At 35.6% G+C, this 19,146-nt stretch overlaps 1 protein-coding gene across 3 annotated transcripts in view; it reads right to left on the minus strand.

The window, feature by feature from the left end:
* Positions 1 to 19,146, minus strand: part of ADAMTSL1 (ADAMTS like 1) — a 481,138-nt gene that overhangs the window by 354,443 nt on the left and 107,549 nt on the right. The window lies entirely within an intron of this gene.

Here is a 19,146-nt window from a genome sequence, read left to right on the forward strand (position 1 = left end):
AGGAGTGTGTGTCTTCAATAAGTATCTAAACAATACCTATCAAAATGTCATAGGTACTATTAAGGCATTGTTACAGTATTTTCTGAAAATGAAAGCAAATAAATGCACATCATTCTTCATGTTCCCCACCTCCTTTATTTCTTAGGTTATCCAAGCCAAAGACATAAGAATGGCCTTTTTAATTTTATTTTTAGCTATAAGATAAATGCTGGAAAACTGAAATTAAAGCACCTAGGGCTTTTTCCATATTAATGAAAGATCTTGCTTTTCATTAAACTGAACATAAAAAAATTTCCACTGCAGGTGAAATATCCATAAAGTCTATTAATGACCAAACTGGGAACTATTTTATCAAGAGGAAATCTAGTTTTTCAACATCTCACAACACAATTGGAAGGTGAATCAGCTTGAGAGAATAATCTGTTTTATCAAAATGGGCAAGTAATAATATTTTGTTTAACATTTGACAGTATAGAGTGCAACTCTGGTATGTATTAGCCAAGTGTAATGGTCATACTTTATATATATGAAATACTGATTTATCTTCCAGTAATGCACTATTGAGATATAATTACAAGGCAACAGTGAAGTTTCTGGGTACCTTTTTCTCTGTTTCTTAATTTGAAGAACAAGATCCTATAATCTGGAACAACTGATATGCCATTTCCTCATGTTTTTAAGATAAGCACAAGACTTACAAATGGACTGTTGTTATTAGTCACTAGTGCTGCATTACTGAATTTATTTTGCTAAGAAAAAAGCCCATGCTCTGCTGCTTTTATTATTACTATTCCTTGTGTTCATCCTTCTGCAAAGCCAGATGCCATATGTATCCTGGTTCTAGTTATCCTAGCTGAGAAGTTCAGAGAGAAAGAAGGGTCTGGGAGTACTGCAAATAAGATGTTTCCAGGGGGAGAATGAAGTATAGATTTGCCACTCCCTGCAAGTCAGTTTGTGTTGCCGTTTGGGAGGAGGCAGTCCTCCCTGCCATCTGGGAAGTGAGATCAGAGCTGCTGCAAAGCTAGTGCAGCTACTAGGGTGACTAGAAGGAGATAAGCTGACAAAATTGAAGTGGGGGTAGCAATATCTCATTGTGAAGAGGGTAATGGGAAGCAATAATAAGTAAGTAAATAAATAAATAAATTTCTGTAAAAGAGAACTTTGTAATTCTGGGGCATTAAAATTCCTATCTTGTGGATAACATTGAGAGACATACCCACTGATAATACTATCATATTATTGAGTTATGTTGATGAAGAATCATCTGCAATTTCAGAAAAAAATACATGTATGTGTCCAAAGGATAATAAAGCCCTGTTACTGACACATTTTTTTTTCTTAATGAAAATTATGGAGAAATCATTATTTTATAAACAAAAAGTGTCCCTGAAACAGCTGATTTTTCATAACAAATATTTAATCACAGAAGTGGCAAACAGTGCTCAGCAATAACAGTTTTTTTCACAAAAGGAAATCTGTATTTTCATTATCCTTACAAGTAGCAGTCCCTATTTGTGGTTTTAAGTGGTGAAGATAAGCAAATTTGATGGTGAATTTATGATTAGCTAACGCTTCTCATGATTTTGTGCTCCTAATTTCAGAAATCAGATGACAAACTGTAAAAAAAATGATGCACCTTTCTGCTTTGCTTATTGTTAAACAAACTCAGAATCTGTAAAATCTCTTCCTTCTAAGAGCAATCAGCTTCTATTTCTCACAATTTCTAGATGGTTTTCAAAAATAAACCCAATCTACTTCAGTTATCTTCCTAAGGAATAACCATGTTATCTTCCTAAGTTATCAATAGCTAAAATAAATACTTTTTAAAGAATGTGTTTGTGGTATCAAAAATCTCAATAAAATATTGTTAAACTTTAAAATTTTTATCATACCAATATTAATGCTTTAATAGCTTATAATTACATGCCAAAGAAGTGAATGCCAGAGGCACTACACAGGAAGAATACACAGAAAAAGAGGAGAATAAAGATGTTGGGAAACTGAGGTTGAAAGAAGATGAAAAAAAAACAAAGAAAGCAGTAATGAAAATATGAATATATATATATTTTTTGCTCAGCAAAACATAATGATAAAGTCTTGAAAAAAGGAGAGAACTGAGAAGCATGCAGTCATCTAAAATATTTTTTCTCTTCTTAATTTATAACAAATGGGTTTCCCCTTTGAACAGTAGTTCCTCTTGGGTGCACTGTGTAATTGTAATCTATGTATCTGCTGATGAAACTTAGACCTAGTAGAGGATGGTCATTCTTACTGAGAGAGCTGGAATCAATCCATTTAACATGAGTGCCAGTAAATTGGATTAATATCCAGATAGACTGTTTTCCATTTTTCAAGCTTCCTTAAGATCTTCTCTTCCTTACGGTTACATATATAGCGTTATGTCATTCTCTTGGGAAAACCATTATCATTGTAACACATCCACCACATCTCTGTTCCTTCAGTTTATGGGCAGAATAGCTTAGAAACCAGTCCTAAATATAAAGCAACTTCCTAAGCACTGAGCAAACCACACAAAAAATGGCCTGGCAGAAATCTGTCACTTAGATGACTGAAGTCAGCATCTGCAGCAGTAAGTGGCTAGTCAACAACCTGCAAACAACATTGCAGATAAGGTTTTACTAATGCATACATGAAGCACAACATAGCACCAAAATTTAGCAGCATCAGGAAGATATGTGCATAATCACATGCCCAACTACCCTTACAAAGAGACTTCTGAAACTGAAAGGAGACCAAATTCCAGCAAAATTCTAATCAATAATATTTTTCTCCTTTTTAGCTCGGTTGCTATCACTCTTGGATCAGTCTAAAGAATGAATTGCTAAATTAGATCCAATGGTGTGAGTCCAGGAGGAATCTTTGAAGAGTCAGGCATAGAATAAGAAAACATAGAAGAGTAAAACATAGAATAAGAGAATAAAAGATTTTACACAAGCCAGAGGGTGAAAAGGATACATCCCAACCAACAGAGGCAAGATCTCAAGGTGCCAACTGTTCAGCCACAGCTTTTCTTATTTTGGATTCTCAAAGCCCAGATCACACAGAAAATTATTACCAGCATTAAAAAATGAGGAAAAAAAACAAAATAACATTCAACAAATTTAACATTCATTTAACAAATCAGGTTATTTAAGCCTACTGTTTTTCTGTTGATATTGTTTTTTTGTTTGTTTTCTGGGAAGCATGGAGTGACTTGACAACGATAAAAAGGATTATCTTTCTTTAACAGTAATACTCTTAGGCATGAGTCTCTTGGATGTTATGTCAGAAACAAATTAGAATGAGAAGCATATACCAGAAAGTAATATATTAAATACCAGAAAGGTAGCAATGACATTTATAGTGAGGGATGAGGAATGCAGGCTTCTAACAAGCCAAGTTATGGTTGTGCAATATTTCTTTTAGTTTAAACTCTGGTCCAAATAGTATAGCAACTTATACATGTATTTCAGCTCTGAATTACTCTCACTAAAAGCTAACAACAACATTCTATGCTAGCTCTTGCATGCTTCCACGTGAAAGAGTGCCACATTCTTATGTGAGCGTTAAGAGGTAAGAGCTTTACTGCAAGCTTTACTGCATTCCTTGACCCTTCAAGACACAATCATGCAAGAAGGAAAGACATCCTAGAAGACCCACAGATGTGTCTAAGTAGCTGCTAGCTGCCAAACGAATTTAGTTAGTACCACTGGTGCCTCAGACGAATGCTAAACAAAATCTCATAGGGAGTTCTGAAGTAAGAAAATTAGTTTTTCTGCATTTAATTTTCTTTCTTTTTTTTTTTTTTCCTACTGTTTTGATCCAAAACTTTATTTTTCTTTATTTTCCAAAATGGAATTAAGAAGGGTAGGGAGGGGTACAAGTCCAGTACCAGGACATAAATTTAGAGGTAGCTGTGGTCTGGCTCCAAATCTGAATTTTGAAAGCTGTTTTACCTTTACCAAAGTTCATGTAAAAAGTGAAAACATGTAGAGGTGTTACAGTCTAATTCTGTTGTTGTTAATCATTCTGAACACTTTTCTTTCCTATGTGGAATGCCAGAAAGCTATGCACAATTTAAAATCTATTCTGTGTATTTCCTTCTGGGAATTTCTTGGGTCTGAGCACACTATTTTTCTCAGATGAATACCTGCAGTAGGAGATAGTACCCTATTTAATTAAGGACATCAGTTTCCAAATGTTTTATTTCTGTGTTATACATTACACATTATTACACTGGTCATTCAAAACTGTTCAGAATTTTCCAGATTTTCTATTTCCCCATGGAGAAATATTGCATATTTCCCAAGTAATCAAAGAGGCTGTGTATTTCTAATAGCATTGACCATTTGAAGTCTTTACTGTCATGAAGTCATCTAATGCTTTAAACCAGACAATCTATGGTTACCGTTATTTGGAAGATAAGGTAGACTCCAAAACAATAAATCTGATTTCTAGGTAGAGGTAAGACTAATGATAAATTTAACTTGGACTTCTTTTTCTCTTTCACCACTGACATCTCAAAGATTGAACTGGAGCTATGAAGATGACTATTCTCCTCATGAAAACTCCCTTCCCTTAAAACTTAATTCTGTTTGGATTCGGTCCATATTTTTTTTTTTCATGCCACAGCAACAACAACAGAAACAAAGCCTTTTTTTTTTTTTTTTCTTATCTTGTTGTGAGGTCAAACAAGATTTATTTATTTATTTATTTTAATTTCTAGGACATTGCAACAAAAATAAAGAAAATTGAAGCTATTGTAATAAATCTCACAGGTGATGAGAGTAATGGTTAAATTCAAAGTGCCCCTATATCACAATGACAAATGTACTCATGTGGGATCAGACAGCTTTCCCATGAGCATCTTCATTACTGACATACTGGACAGTCACCTACTGGACCGTTGTTACTATATAGAAAATACTTAACACCATGTGAGAAGCCAGAAGGAAATTCACATGATGGTGATACACATGCTTCTCATGCATTCACAGCAAATAGCAAGCTTATAAGAAAGGAGCCATATTCTCAGGATGCTCTTCATATTTTCCTCTCTCTTTTGTCCAATACTTTACTATCCTTTGAAGAAATTCAGCATCTCCGATGAGGGCAGAAGAGGCTCTTCCAGCTGTAAGCTGACTAGTATTAGAAAGATTTCTTCCTACCTTTCTTAACTAGTTTGAAGGGCAGAGTTTTCTTTGTTCATGTGGTTGTCTTTTCTTTTTTTTTTTTTTTTTTTTCTTTCTCTCGAAGGCAACCTTTATGGGTTAGATTCCCAGCTTTCCTTGGCTTGGATAGTTGGTTGCTACTTCTTGTCTTACAGCTATTACATCTTATTGCTTTGATCCTCTGCTTGCTAATTTTTTTTTTTTTTTATAAATGGGAGAAAGGCTTATCTAAAATTAAAAGTAAGGTCAATTCTAAACTACCATTTTTTCAGTACTCCAATGTCTTTTTCTACCATCTGAAAATAAAATTCCATGTCCTGGGAAACATATGACAGAAACAAACAAACAAAAAATTCTTTAGTCCTTTTGAAACTAAATTTGTCTTGAGACCTGAATATCAACAATATTGCTTTCTCGTTCCAGCCTTTCCAAACTCTGAAGATATTATTGTTTCTGAATTAACAGTCTCTTAGGAAACTAGCTACTGTGTGTAGTGGTTTTGTAGGTTTAGAATTTTTAAAGAGGTTCTTATTTGGAGTCTGTGAAGGTACTCACAAAGTACCTCAAAATACAAACCCAAATAGCAAATTATTTCCCAAGGGAATGTTTTATTCAACGGTGAAATGTTCCCAGAAGAAATCTTTTTGCTTGTCTTGAAATATATTTAATCTTTTTTCTTTCCTCCCCTTCTTTCTACAGAGACTGAATTCATGATTATCTTAATGGTAATGTCCTGACTTCTTTTTAAAGCTCTGTGAAGGAAATGTGGCTTTGTGCTAATTATTTTCAGCTCTTAAACAGCCACAATAGAAGAGTCTGGTTAATGTATTCACTGAAAGAATTATTTAAGCTCCATTTCAGTCTCTCTTTATAAATGAACAAAAGAAACAAAAAGTGATTTGCACTCAAGAATTACAGCATGAAGTGTCCCTCAAACAAAACCACCAGCTACTAACATCTTGGACAGACATTAGCAACGATGGGGATAAATTTGTAAAGCATGCACACGCCTACACTTGACCTGCAGTGTACCAACAAGAGAGAAAGCCAATATGGCCCCATTAAATGGAGTGGCAAAAATGCAGAATGTACAAAAATACACCAATTCTCTTGCTGCCAAGCAACCTTGGCCAAAAAAACAAACAAAAAAAAAAATGTTGGAAAAGTTGGGTGGGGGCAGGGGGCAGAGGAGGAGGAAAGAAAAAGAAAAAAAAAGGAAAAAAGGAAAGAAAGGGAAAGGGGAAAGGGGAAAGAAGGGGAAAGGGAAAGGGAAGGGAAATGGAAGGGAAAGGGAAAGGGAAAGGGAAAGGGAAAGGGAAAGGGAAAGGGAAAGGGAAAGGGAAAGGAAGAGCAGACTATCAGGATAAAAAAAAAAGTGAAGTCACAAAGGAGCAAACGAATCAAAAATATAAAACTCCTTTTATAACCTGCTGATTAGAACTTTCTTTCTAGCAGTAGTTACCAGAAAACGCACAGGGGCAAGAAAGTGTCATGAACAAGAGCAGGGATTTTATTAAGGAACATTATTTAGTTTCACATTTAATGGCTAGTTAGGAGATATTTGGATAGATTTTGGTATGACTTCTGTTCCTCAAACAAGTTACTAAAAAAAAATTAAAAATTAAAAAATAAAATCCAAAGTGTGGTTTAAGCTGTATTCTGTTTGAATTCAAGACAGATTGGTTTTCCAGACATGTCAAACAAATACTGTTGTTCAAAATACTTGAAAGTAGACAAACAAATCGCTATATGACACACAACTAAAGAAAACCAAAACATGTGGTCTGGAGAACTTGTTTTTCTACTACTTGTTTTATTGCTTTACTTAGTTGACCATCAGCAGGTAAGGAATACTTATCTCCACTCTCTTGTGGTGTGTTTTTCTTTTTTGTTTGTTTGTTTTCAGAAGGTGAATCAGCTTTAAAATATTCAAAATCAGTATGTGACATCTGAGAAAGTGGAGCAAGTAACAGCTTCAGAAATCATTCTGTGAGACTCAGTATGTACATTTATCAATTCACTTTGTTGCTGACCTGTGACATCCTCCAAAAGGCTAGAATAGGTGAAATCACAGAATCACAGAATAGTTTAGGATGGAAGGGTCCTCTTTAGGTCATCTGGTCTGTCCCACCCCTACCCCCCCACGTCCCCGCTCAACCATGATGAACAACATCTGGTTGCTTAGAACCATATCCAGCCATCTTCTGAGGATCTCCAAGGAAAGAGACTCTGCGACCTCTCTGGGCAACGTGTGCCAGAACTTGGTCAGCTTCACAATAAGAAAGTATTTGCTGATGTTCAGGAGGGGACCCTCTTATGCTTCAGTATCTGCCCATTACCTCTTGTACTGTCAATGGGCGCCACTGCAAAGAACCTGGCACCATCCTCTTTGCACCTTCCCTTCAGGTATTTATATTCACTTGTAAGTTCCTCCCTGAGCCTTCTCTTCATGAGGTTGAACAGGTCGAGCTCTCTCAGCCTTTCCTCATAGGAGAGATATATTGTGCTCCTCATGCTTTATGTTATATGATATCTGTATTATTCACATTGTCTTTCACTACAAGATACATATATACAGACTAAAACTCATATTACAGACCTCTAACACCCCTGTTAGAAGCTTTAGTGTAAAAAACAATACAACAATGACAAAAAAACAAAACAAAAACAAAAACAGCCACTTACTGTGATTTAACTATGTTTTTTCTCTTACTACTGTATTGGTAAAATTATTTCAGGTCCAATTCTAACATCTGAATATGTATGGAAGGTGAGACTGGGTAAAGTACATCTGTTCAGGTATTTATATATTTTGATGAAATTCCCCTTGAGACATCTCTTCTCTAGGCTAAACATTTCCCACTCTCTCAGCCTTTCTTCACATGAGAGGTTCTCCAGTCCCTTAATCATTTTTTGTGGTCTTTTGTTGGACTCTCTACGGTATGTCCATGTCTTTCTTGTACCAGGGGCCCAGAACTGGCCACAGCACTCCATGTTTGGCCTCACTATTTCTGAACAGAGAGGAAAGATCACCTCCCTTGACCTACCAGGAATACTTTACCCAATGCAGCCCAGATACTTTAGCAGCAAAGGCACACTGATGGCTCATGTTCAACTAGGCATCTACCACGACTCCAAGGTCCTTTTCTGCAAAGCTGCTTTCTAGTTTTGTGGCCCCCAGCATGTCCTGGTGCCTGGGGTTGTTTTTCCCCATGTGCAGAACTTCAGACTTTCTCTTAAGGAACTTGGTGAGGTTCCTGCCAGCCCGTATTTCCAGCCTATTGAGGTTCCTCTGGTTAGCAGCATGAAACACTGGTGTATCTGGCACTCTTCTCAGTTTTGTGTCTTGAGCAGACTTGCTGAGGGTACACTCTGCCCCATCATCCACATCATTAATGGAGATGTCAAGCAGGACTGGACCCAGTATTGACCCCTTGAGTACACTGCTAGTTACTAGACTTTCTGTCACCATTATGCTCTGCGCCCAGCCATTCAGCCAGTTTATGATCCACAACAGAGTATTCCAAATTACATGAACAAAAATCATCTGGCATCAGCAAATCTGTCATTTCTGAATGTTATCTAATCAGCAGTATCAGATTTCAAAAGATTATTAGTAGGAAAAAATGCAGAAAACAAGACTAATCTTTACTCAAAAAAAAAAAAAAATCATAACCAGCTGTACTTGGGCTACAGTTTACTGCACTTTGTATTCTGAAGTTTGTTGAAAAAAACAAACAAATAAACAAACAAACAAAAAACCTACTAATACAACTTTCTGTAGTAAGAACATAACAACCCAGAAATATGCATACATGAAATAATTGAATTAGGAAACCTAATCTAGAGACTAAACCATTAAAAAAATCGCTTTGCTCAGAGAGTTTTTGTTTCAGCTGAACTACAGAATCTTCTAGGCTTCCTTCATCAACTTTGACTGAGCTTTTGGAAGAGGAAGCAGTGGCAAGTTCTCCAGGATCTCTATATCAATTTTCCTGGGGGCTCTGCACAACATTTTCCTTGTGTAAACAAAATTTCACAATGATGATCTTCAAATTTTCTTCAGTATTTGAATCTTGGGCTTTTGAGACCCTTGAACAATGAACAACAGAGAACTTATAAGCTAGGGAACCAAACTTTTGCTTCTTATTCACTGTCAAACTTTCTTATAATGCAGAATACTGAACTTTGAAGAAAATTATTTCAGCTACCATTATGGACTTCAGCTCAAAACTTAAAAACAGAGTTCAAGTACTGCTAATGGAAGCTCCTGTATATTTTATTGTTCCTCTATCACATTAACGGAAAATAATAGGGCAATTTTCATGAAATAAGTCTTTGCAGGGTGGGGCCCTTTATGCAAATTATATTCTTTAGAGTCTTGTCATATCATTGGGACTCTGACCATCTCACTGCTTTGTTAGGGATTAGAACTTCAGAAATGCCCTGGCAGACAGCTGATGGATATTAATTACATGTATACTAATTTCTGCTAAGCAAATCACACAGTATTTACAGCTAGCTAGTGTCCTGGTTTCTGCTGAGATAAAGTTAATTTTCTTTCTTGTAGCTGGTATGGTGCTGTGCTTTGGATTTAGGATGAGAATAATGCTGACAACACACAGATGTTTTAGTTGCTGCAGAGCAGTGCTCACACAGAGCCAAGGCCTTTCCAACTCCTCATGCTACCCTGCCAGTGAGGAGGCTGGGGATGCACCAGGACCTGGGAGGGGAAACAGCCTGGACAGCTGGCCCAGGCTGGCCAAGGCATATTGCATACCAAATGATGTCATGCTGAACAATAAAAATGAGGGAGTTGGCCAGGAGTGGGATGCCACTGCTCAGGTCTGGCTGGTGGCTGGGCATTGACCAGCAGGAGGTGAGCAATTGTATTGTGCGTCACTTGCTTTGTATATCATTATTATCAGTATTTTCTCTTCATTTTCTGTCCTATTAAACTGTCTTTAACATTACCTATGAGTCCTACTTTTTTTTTTTTTTTTTTTTAATTTTCTGATTTTCTCCACCATCCCACTGTGTGTGAGGGGAGTGAACAAATGACTGTGCGGTGTTTAGCTGCCTGCAGATTTAAACCATAAGAACTAGATACTTCAAATAGCCAACAGTGTCATTAGTAAACTACCTTTATGACCTGAAATTGAATCACATAGGTTTCAATTAGCCCATTTATTTATAAGCAGGCATTGAAAATTCCAATCAGTTCAAGTGAGTATGTTTTGTTTGTTTGTTTGTTTCTGGCCGGGTAGCTAAAATATCATTATTTCCATCAATACACTGGTTGGCTTTGTTTGCATTTTGTGATCAGATCCATACATTTTTGTGACAATTTGCACAATGCTAAAATAGAAATAACAATTTTTTATTATTTTTGAAATTTTAAGAGAACTAGTAAGACATGTTCTAGAATTAGTAGCTTTATGGCATTAGATTTTGCACAAATCTTTCCAGTGTGATTGTCGTTGTATTAGAAGACTTCATTTATAGAGTGTAGAATCTTTTTCCTCACATTGGATTTTATCTTCTTTATTTTACTTTAAAAGTGCATTTGATGAGATTTTTAGTACTTTTTGTCAATAGTAAGAGTCGTTTTAATAACTGTGTAGTCCTTTTAATTCTAAACTGTATATAGACATTGGAGTTGGGCTTTTTATCCCCTGGGAAGAACAGAATACAAACAAACAAGCAAGGAACAACAACATAAACACCCTCTATCTTTATACAGTTGGAGGTTTCCTTTTTTACCTCTCTATATTTAGTGTGTAAAACCTCTGTCACATATGTTATCAATGAAGTCATTTGGGTCAAACTCTTGCATTCAGAAAATCTAGCTTCTCTCAGATCTTTATGCAATAAATACAGAGCTGAAAGGTTTCTGGAGATGATGATAGAACGACTGGGTATTTGACACAAACTAGCAAGTAACAGACCAGATACTCAGCTGGAGTAAATTAGCACAGCTTCCTTTAAGCTACTGATTTATAACAGCTGAAGAATTATACCTGCTTTAACAAAAAACTTTATTTTTTGAATCACAGCAGAGCTTTCTAATTATTTATTCATCTTTCTGTTTATATTTCTCACTATACTGCTTAGCAAAATACCATGTCCCTAGTTCACTTTTCTGAATGTTTGTATCCCTGCTGTAAGAATGCAGTGGGCAGTGAGGCAGCAGTTGCCCAATGCTATGTGTGGGTGCATCCAGCCAGACACCAACTTCTCCACACCCTTCCCAGCCCAGGATAAATCCCACTGCCTCTCCCCAGCACAACCAGTGTCCCCTTCACCAACCAAATTACAGGCTGTTTCACTGTCTCCATATGCAACAAAGTACCCATTTACACTATTTTGTGTTCCTACTGTCAGCAATGCGAGAATTTCCTAAAATGAGTCACATAGCTTTTGTGGCAGGGTTACTTGAAGACTCATTTGTTTTGTTTTAGATACACCTCTTAGTCTCACCACATGGTGTTTCTTCAAGGAATTTAAAATCAACTCCTTCCCAGTCAGAAGCTACTGGAAAATTTGTCCTGTCTGTTTAGGACTCATTTTATAGTCCAAGAAAACATACCTTGATCCAGAATTCTAAAAGATAATATTACTTTCAACTCTTTCCTATTTATCATAACCCGAAGTAAAATGGAGCACTCCTTGTAGGCATTAACTTTAAAAGAAGCAAAATATGCATGGAAGTTTTCAGATATAAAATGTACAATGCATCAAAAATCCAGATGGAAAGAATCTCCCAGCTGATCTAAACCTCTTGACAGCTTTCAATAGCAGTTCCCATTGTTGCACATTTTCAACAAACAACTGATTTAATATCTTAATTCTGGATTATATATATATATTTATATATATGTATATTTTTATATATATATATTTAATTAATTTAATGTAGTATCCCACTAATATACAAGTAACACTGAGCATTTTGCCAAGCCTAATGTCTCATTTCATCAGTGCTATGGGTGCTCACAATTCAAATGTCACTGCCCAATCCTTCAAACTGCCCAGAAGCTGTACAGCTGAAACAGGGTGGCAATGTGATCATGCACAGCGTAGATAACTCAGCTGAGAAACTATTAGCAAAGGATGCTATTGAAATGGTAGGACTAGAACAGAACTAGATGTGTAATATGACGAGTATTTGGAGTTATAGCAGCGAATGATAACATATATTAGAAAGTGTGGTACCCCTTACGACTCAGGGATCAAGAAAATCTGAGATGTCTAGAAGTTTCAATTGGAAAAGGTAGCTTATACTACATCTGTTCATTGTGTCTATGCTTTTGACTGAACTACAAATTGTCAAGCTGAATATCCACCACAGGACTAGACGGTCACCAGTCTGATTCAGGATGTCAGTGTGATCATATTAATAAATAAGACTTGATGATATCTGATATTGCAATAAATATCTGATATATATGATATTGCAATAAATTATTGAGAATTTATTGTGGATTTTTCTAAGTTAGGACTTATTTTTATTTAGTGTAGTGACTGGACCTTGCTTCATGTAAAAGTGAGGTATAATGGCATAATGACAAGAAGTTCAGAACCTCAAACAAAATAGTCTTGGGGGGAGGGATGCGTGTTAATCTGTAAATCTTAAAGAATGCAACTAAGTAATCTATTCATTCATAAACTGTGAAGGTCTGGAAGATTCTACCACTAAACAGAAGTGGTTAAAGCCATAATGTTAACAGTTCCTGGCTTTCCAAAGTTTGGTTTTAAACTGGAAGCACTTCATCTATAAACAGGATGATTTCATTCATTTCCATCTTTGTTGATTCACAGCTGTAAACCTCCTGAAAATAGCTATCACTGAACTTCATTGTTGTAGATACACATCAACATTCAGTGCCAATTTGTAGCAGAATATCTGAGAACAAATGGCAGTATACAAAACATGGTATTGTTTCATGTCCAGAAGCTACTGTGGGAAGCCAGACCTGAGCACCACACTGCCACTTGTTCACTCCCTGCTCCCAGTGAGAGAGGAGAAAGACATTGGAAGGAAAGAAGAAAATTCTTGACTTGACACAAAGACAGTGTAATAAGTTAATAATAAATAAACAAATAGCAAGGAAACAAACAAACCAAGAAAAAGAAAAAAACAAATTATGCAAAACACAATTGCTCACCACCATCCAACTGTGCTCAGCCAGTTTAGCAATGTCAGCCCTGCCAAACTTCCTCCCCAGCTTTTATTTCTGAGCACAACATCATATGGTATGGAATATCTCTTTCACCAATTTGGGCCAGCTGTCCTGGCTGTGTCCCCTCACAGCTCCTGGTGCACCCCAGGCTCCTTGCTGGCAGGGCAGCACAAGGAGCTGAAAAGGCCTTGGCTCTGTGTGAGCACTGTTCTGCAGCAACTGAAACATCCAAATGTTGTCAGCACTGTTCTCATTAAAATTCTAAGCCATAGCAGTATACCAGCTACTATTAGGAAAATTAACTCTATCCCAGCTAAAACCAGCCCAGGGCCCAGAACCAGGATATTTTAAAGACTGAAGGAAAAATTCTCTCTCTCTCAGCTGAGTGCATTAATTCACTTTATATTGAAAGTTTGGAAAGAAAAATGATGTGCAGTGTTTCACAACAGAAGAATGTGAAACAGCTACCATGATAAAAAGAACATAAATGTCTTTAAATATCACATGTTTTACACCATTGGATTTAAGCATGCCAAGCCGTTGTAATCCTGGAAGACAACAACAAGCTATAGTTTCCAAGGAACAATGCAGGAATCTATGTTTTGTTAACAAACAGTAAGATTACTTAAAAGCAACTTTAGAGTCTGTTGACAGCCTACTGAAATTTAGAAGCAAAGGAAACTCGCTGAGTTAAACTTATTCTTTTCTATAGGGCCTATGATTCTTCTCTCACCTCAAGAATGGGGATGGGATCATTTTTTTCTGGCTACCACGAGACAGTTTCTTACACTCTTCTCATTGTCTAAAGAAAAAACAATTACAGGTATCTTGAATACCTACAGTCCACAGAATATTGAAATGGTTCCCAAAGAGGTTCAAGTCTCTCCTGTAGTCATTTCATTCACAGGCATGTCTTGATGGAAGACTTTAAATTCCATATAAATAATACATGGGATAAGGAAGATAAATTAGACACTAAGAAGAAAGGAGCTACTGTTGTGAACTATAAAAGTTTTGTAAGGCCTAGTATAATATACTCCAAACCTTACAGACTGAAACACTAAGCAACATAGCTGACAAAATGCTCTCACTACTTCCTTACTCTAGTGCCACTATGATCCATCTTCTTGGTATTCTGATAACCCACACCAGCAAGGAAAGTGGGAAAAATGAACGCTCACACAATAGCCGTGGAAATGATGGATGAGAACACATGGGGGAATGTTTCTGTCAGACATCACAATTGCTCTTCTAGTCTCAGAATGCAGAACTTTTGAAATGATCAGATGTCAGAAAATAAAATGAATTCAAATGAAGATACTGCAAGTGTTTAAGAAATGACCAGTACACTTCTACAATTCTTTCGAAAACCAGAAAAGCAGTATTTACTTTATGACATCAAAACCATATGTCAGCAGAGTAAGGAAATAGAGACACAGAAAAGCAACAAGAGAAAGTAAACATAATATTTTTAGAGGGTATTGTTACAGTTAGTAGATTTGGAAAAGACGAATACTACATGTCACACTTAGTTAAACGTAAACGTGGACTTTAGTGGTAGAAAATAAAAAGCGGTGATAATGAAAGAAAATAATTATTCACTTATTGATGAAATAGGAAAGAAGTCCTTTAAAAATATAACACAACATGCTGTTTTTCACAATTGGCATGAATGTTATGCAGTCTTCCTACTTTTTTTACATGTTTATGGCTTATTCTTTGTCAGTAAACTTGATGGATCAAAACCATCTGTCATGAGGTACATACAGCTGTCTCCCACCCAAACTGGTTCTATTTTAAAAAAAAATCTTTAATCCATATTCTGCACAAATGCGTGTCATAAAAGCAATAGATATTCACTAAGCAAGAGATTCTGTGTTGACACAGGGAACTGTAGAGCAATTCAAAAACTAGATGACATTCTGTGAACAGATCTGCTTACGGATAACCTGCAACCAGCAAAATGATTTAATGAATTATTTACCACACAAAAACTTGTTCAACAATAATATTTTCTAAACTATAATTAAGCAGCTCGTATGAAATGAAGTAATTGTCTTAATTTGGTTTCTAAAGAACAGGGGTACAGATCATAAAAATTACCCTCTGATTTGGTTCACAGGTAAGATTAAAGCTAAATAGGTACAGTACTTCATTACACAGCCCATTTTCTTAGACACTTCTCTGAATCACAGTTGAAGGAGATACCTGAATGAGTCTAATAGTATCAGGCTTCATTATTTTCCACTTTTAACTATTATAATATAAAGTTGCCTTTCTCTTACAAGGAGAATTGTAAATTGTAAAGAGGTGGGGATTTACACTGAAACTTCATCAATATAAGCTTAAGTAGAAGAGTGGTCATGGTAAATCATTTCGGTCCAAATGGAAAATCAAGACATGATATGGAAATTAATAGGTACTCTAGATTTCCATTGACCTCTTCTCTTTTATTTCTATATATTATTACCTTCCATTACTCCATTCCCACACATTAAGCATTGGAATCTTTCTTCCTTCTCAAAGCTGTTCATACTTTGTGCAACAAGGTACGCAACCTATTGACATTTGTTTCTGTCCCATTTGACTGAGTGTTGTATTAGAGACAAAAATTAATTTCATTTCAATATAGTAGCAAGGAATTGAAAAAAAACAGTTCTTGTCTTGACATGTTAAGTAATTTTGCACACTCCTTTCCTAATATCAGATGCGGCTTTTTCTGGAACAGCTTCTCCTCATGAAAACTAGTGCCAAAATAACAAAAACAGCAAAATTAATTAAAAAGTGTAGCTCAAAATTGAGCCTGTAAAAAATGTAGTTATGTACCTTGTTGGTGACGGGACTAAATAGTTCTGGAAATTCCTATTAGTTCTATTTTCTTACGTAGGAAAATTGATTCCCACAGCAGAAAAATATGTATATATGTTTCAACACCTATTCTGGAGCACCTCCTTCTTCTGATAAGTGTACCTCAGCATGCACACCACATTTATTTGAGGGAAAAAAAAAAAAAAAAACACTAAACATAGGGCCTTGAAATTGCCTCGGTTCAGTCCTATTTTTTTCCACTTCAGGCAAAAGATTTAATCAGACACAAGCAGATCACTTCAAATGTACGGTTTATTATATATTACTTTCCCTTTATTATTATTATTTCCCTTTATTATTAATTTTGAAGACTAGGAACTAAACTCAGAAAACATTTTGGCAAACTTCTGAAAAGGATTATTTAAGGATAGTTGTCTAAAAAAATCTTGGCATGCTACAGGCATCTTATCCAGCACATGAATATTAATGGTACCTCCTTATAATCCCTAAAATGTGTTTCTATGAAGTATTTTTATCTAAACTACAGCAGGAATTTACAGGATACCTTGAACCAGGGAAATCATCACTTAACTCATCTCAGATAATCGTAATTCCTCTCTACTGTATGTATTTTCTCAGCTATTAAACATTCTCAGCCATCTGTGAGCACTCTTCCAGTATTTAGCAGAACTAAAGAGGGCTCTCGTCCTATAACTTTAATTTTACAGAATGGGAAATGTGATCACTAGAGTATATTTGTATTATTGAAATAATGGAAGAAACAGGTGTTTTCCAATAAGAACTCTGATCCCAGTTGCACTGTTCCATTAAATGGATTTCCCTACTTCACTCTTGCCTGACAGTGACCCAGTTCCAGAACTATTATATTTATTCATGTGACAGCAGGGAAAGTTTTAAAGATTGTTCAACAGTTTGCTTAATGTTTTGTTCTCAGGAAAATGCATCCCTTCAGTTTTATTTAAATCATTGTTATCTATATTACCACAGCACTTACATAATTTATACACCACTATGTGTGGATAAGAAGGGAGTAACTAACAGTCATTGGTTTGATGAACTTTTTATGGGCTTGTAAATTGCTTCAGAAAAATAAATGTGCGCCTCCACCTACAAAGAGCTTCATATTTCTAAAACCAAAACCACAAATGGTTTTGAAGTTATTCAGATATTTGGTTTCCTGTTTTTCCCATCAGTTTCATTTCTCCCAGGAGAGAAAAGTGCTAAAACTCCATTAAGACAGACCAACTGTACTTACAGCCTTTCCAGAGCAAGAAGGGGCAGGAAATACTAGCAGTCATACAGGCATTTTTCAAGCAATTCCCTACTAAATTTTGCAGATTTTCTCTGGTGACTCAGACAAAATTTGTGATAAACGTAGAACTCTTTAAGAGATTTACGCAAATCAAATCTAGAAACCAAATCTTTCAAGATTTTCTCTTTACCAACAGAGGTAGAGTCTAGCCAGGTCTCCTTGAATGAGGATGATGCAGCAATTTATAGAATTAATTTCCTAGATAAAATATGTACAGAAGTTGCACCTATTTTATCTTCAGCAATACTTTAATTTTCATTTTAGAATAGGCTAGTTTAATTTAATTATTCTCCCAAGTACCAAGTGATAAGACAAGGGGAAATGACCTCAAGGGGAGGTTAAGGTTGGATATTAGGAGAAATTTCTTTACTGAAAGGTTTGTCTGGCATTGGAACATGTTTCCCAGGGATGTGGTTGAGTCACCAGCCCTGCAGGTCTTCAGGAAACATGTAGATGTAGAACTTAGCATGGTTTAATGGTGGACTTGTCAGTACTAGGCTAAAGTTTGGACTAGATGATCTTTTCTAACCTGAATGATTCTATGATTCTGTGAATTGGTTCCTGTCTAAAACTGTCAACTATCATACAGAAGTCTGTTATGAATATGGTTGAATAAATACAAACCAAAGCTAATATAAACTAAACCCCCTTATTTTATTTCAAGCTATCACCTATCACATTTCAATTAATTTTAAGCATATTTGAATTAAAAATAAATAAATAAATACATAAATAAATTGACCCAGGGATTTATTTCTGCTACTTCCCATACTTAATTTGCAAGTAAAATTCTACCAAAATAAATAAAGATATGAAGTCATGGAATTAGTTACCACTAGATGAAGTTTTATAAATGCCCAATTTTTACTAATTTTCTAAAGTAAGATAGGTGGATGTATCTTTCTCAACTGTACTTCAAAAGTGAAGAAGTATGGATTTTTAAGTACTTGCCTCACTTTTTTTGTGAGACAATATAGACACGACTTTTATTAGTTGTCTTTCAAATAAGAACATTCAGATGTGGTGGTTTACAGTATACTCATGAATTTTCAAAGTCTCTGTATTTTGTTTGCTTGTTTGTTTGTTTGTTTTTTGTTCCAAAATCATAAATATCTTTGTGGGAGAAAAGTTGGATTCAAACTTAAATGCACTTTTACTAACATGAAAAAAATTATCTGTATAAAGTATTTTTTTGCAAAATTATATTATTAGTAACTTGGATCAGACCACCAATGATACAGGAATATCTTGTCTGCTTAGCTCATCTTTTGTCCTTCATATCTAGCTACTGTACTGATGATGAAAGTTTTTGAGAGACCTTTCTTCTAGTTAGAATCTTTTGCTCTGGAGAATTTCTTCACTCCTGTAATGAAAAGACATTACTTCAGATTATGTGTGATTGTGGGGAAATGCCACTCAAAAATAGCTTGACTTTTCATCAGCTTTACTCTTTATATACTGAATAACATTGTATTTGCAGAGAATTTTTGCTGGTCTTCCATCCAACAGCAAGGCATTGTTTAGCTCATTTTTATCTGATCACTCATTCTATTTCTAATCTGAAAGTAAAACCATGTTCTAACTGAAGGCAGCCTGACAGATCACATCATAGAACTAGATCTCAAATCAGTAAGACAGAGAAAGGAAGCAT

This window comes from Anser cygnoides, chromosome Z, assembly GCF_040182565.1.
Source record: "Anser cygnoides isolate HZ-2024a breed goose chromosome Z, Taihu_goose_T2T_genome, whole genome shotgun sequence".
Taxonomy (NCBI): domain Eukaryota; kingdom Metazoa; phylum Chordata; class Aves; order Anseriformes; family Anatidae; genus Anser; species Anser cygnoides.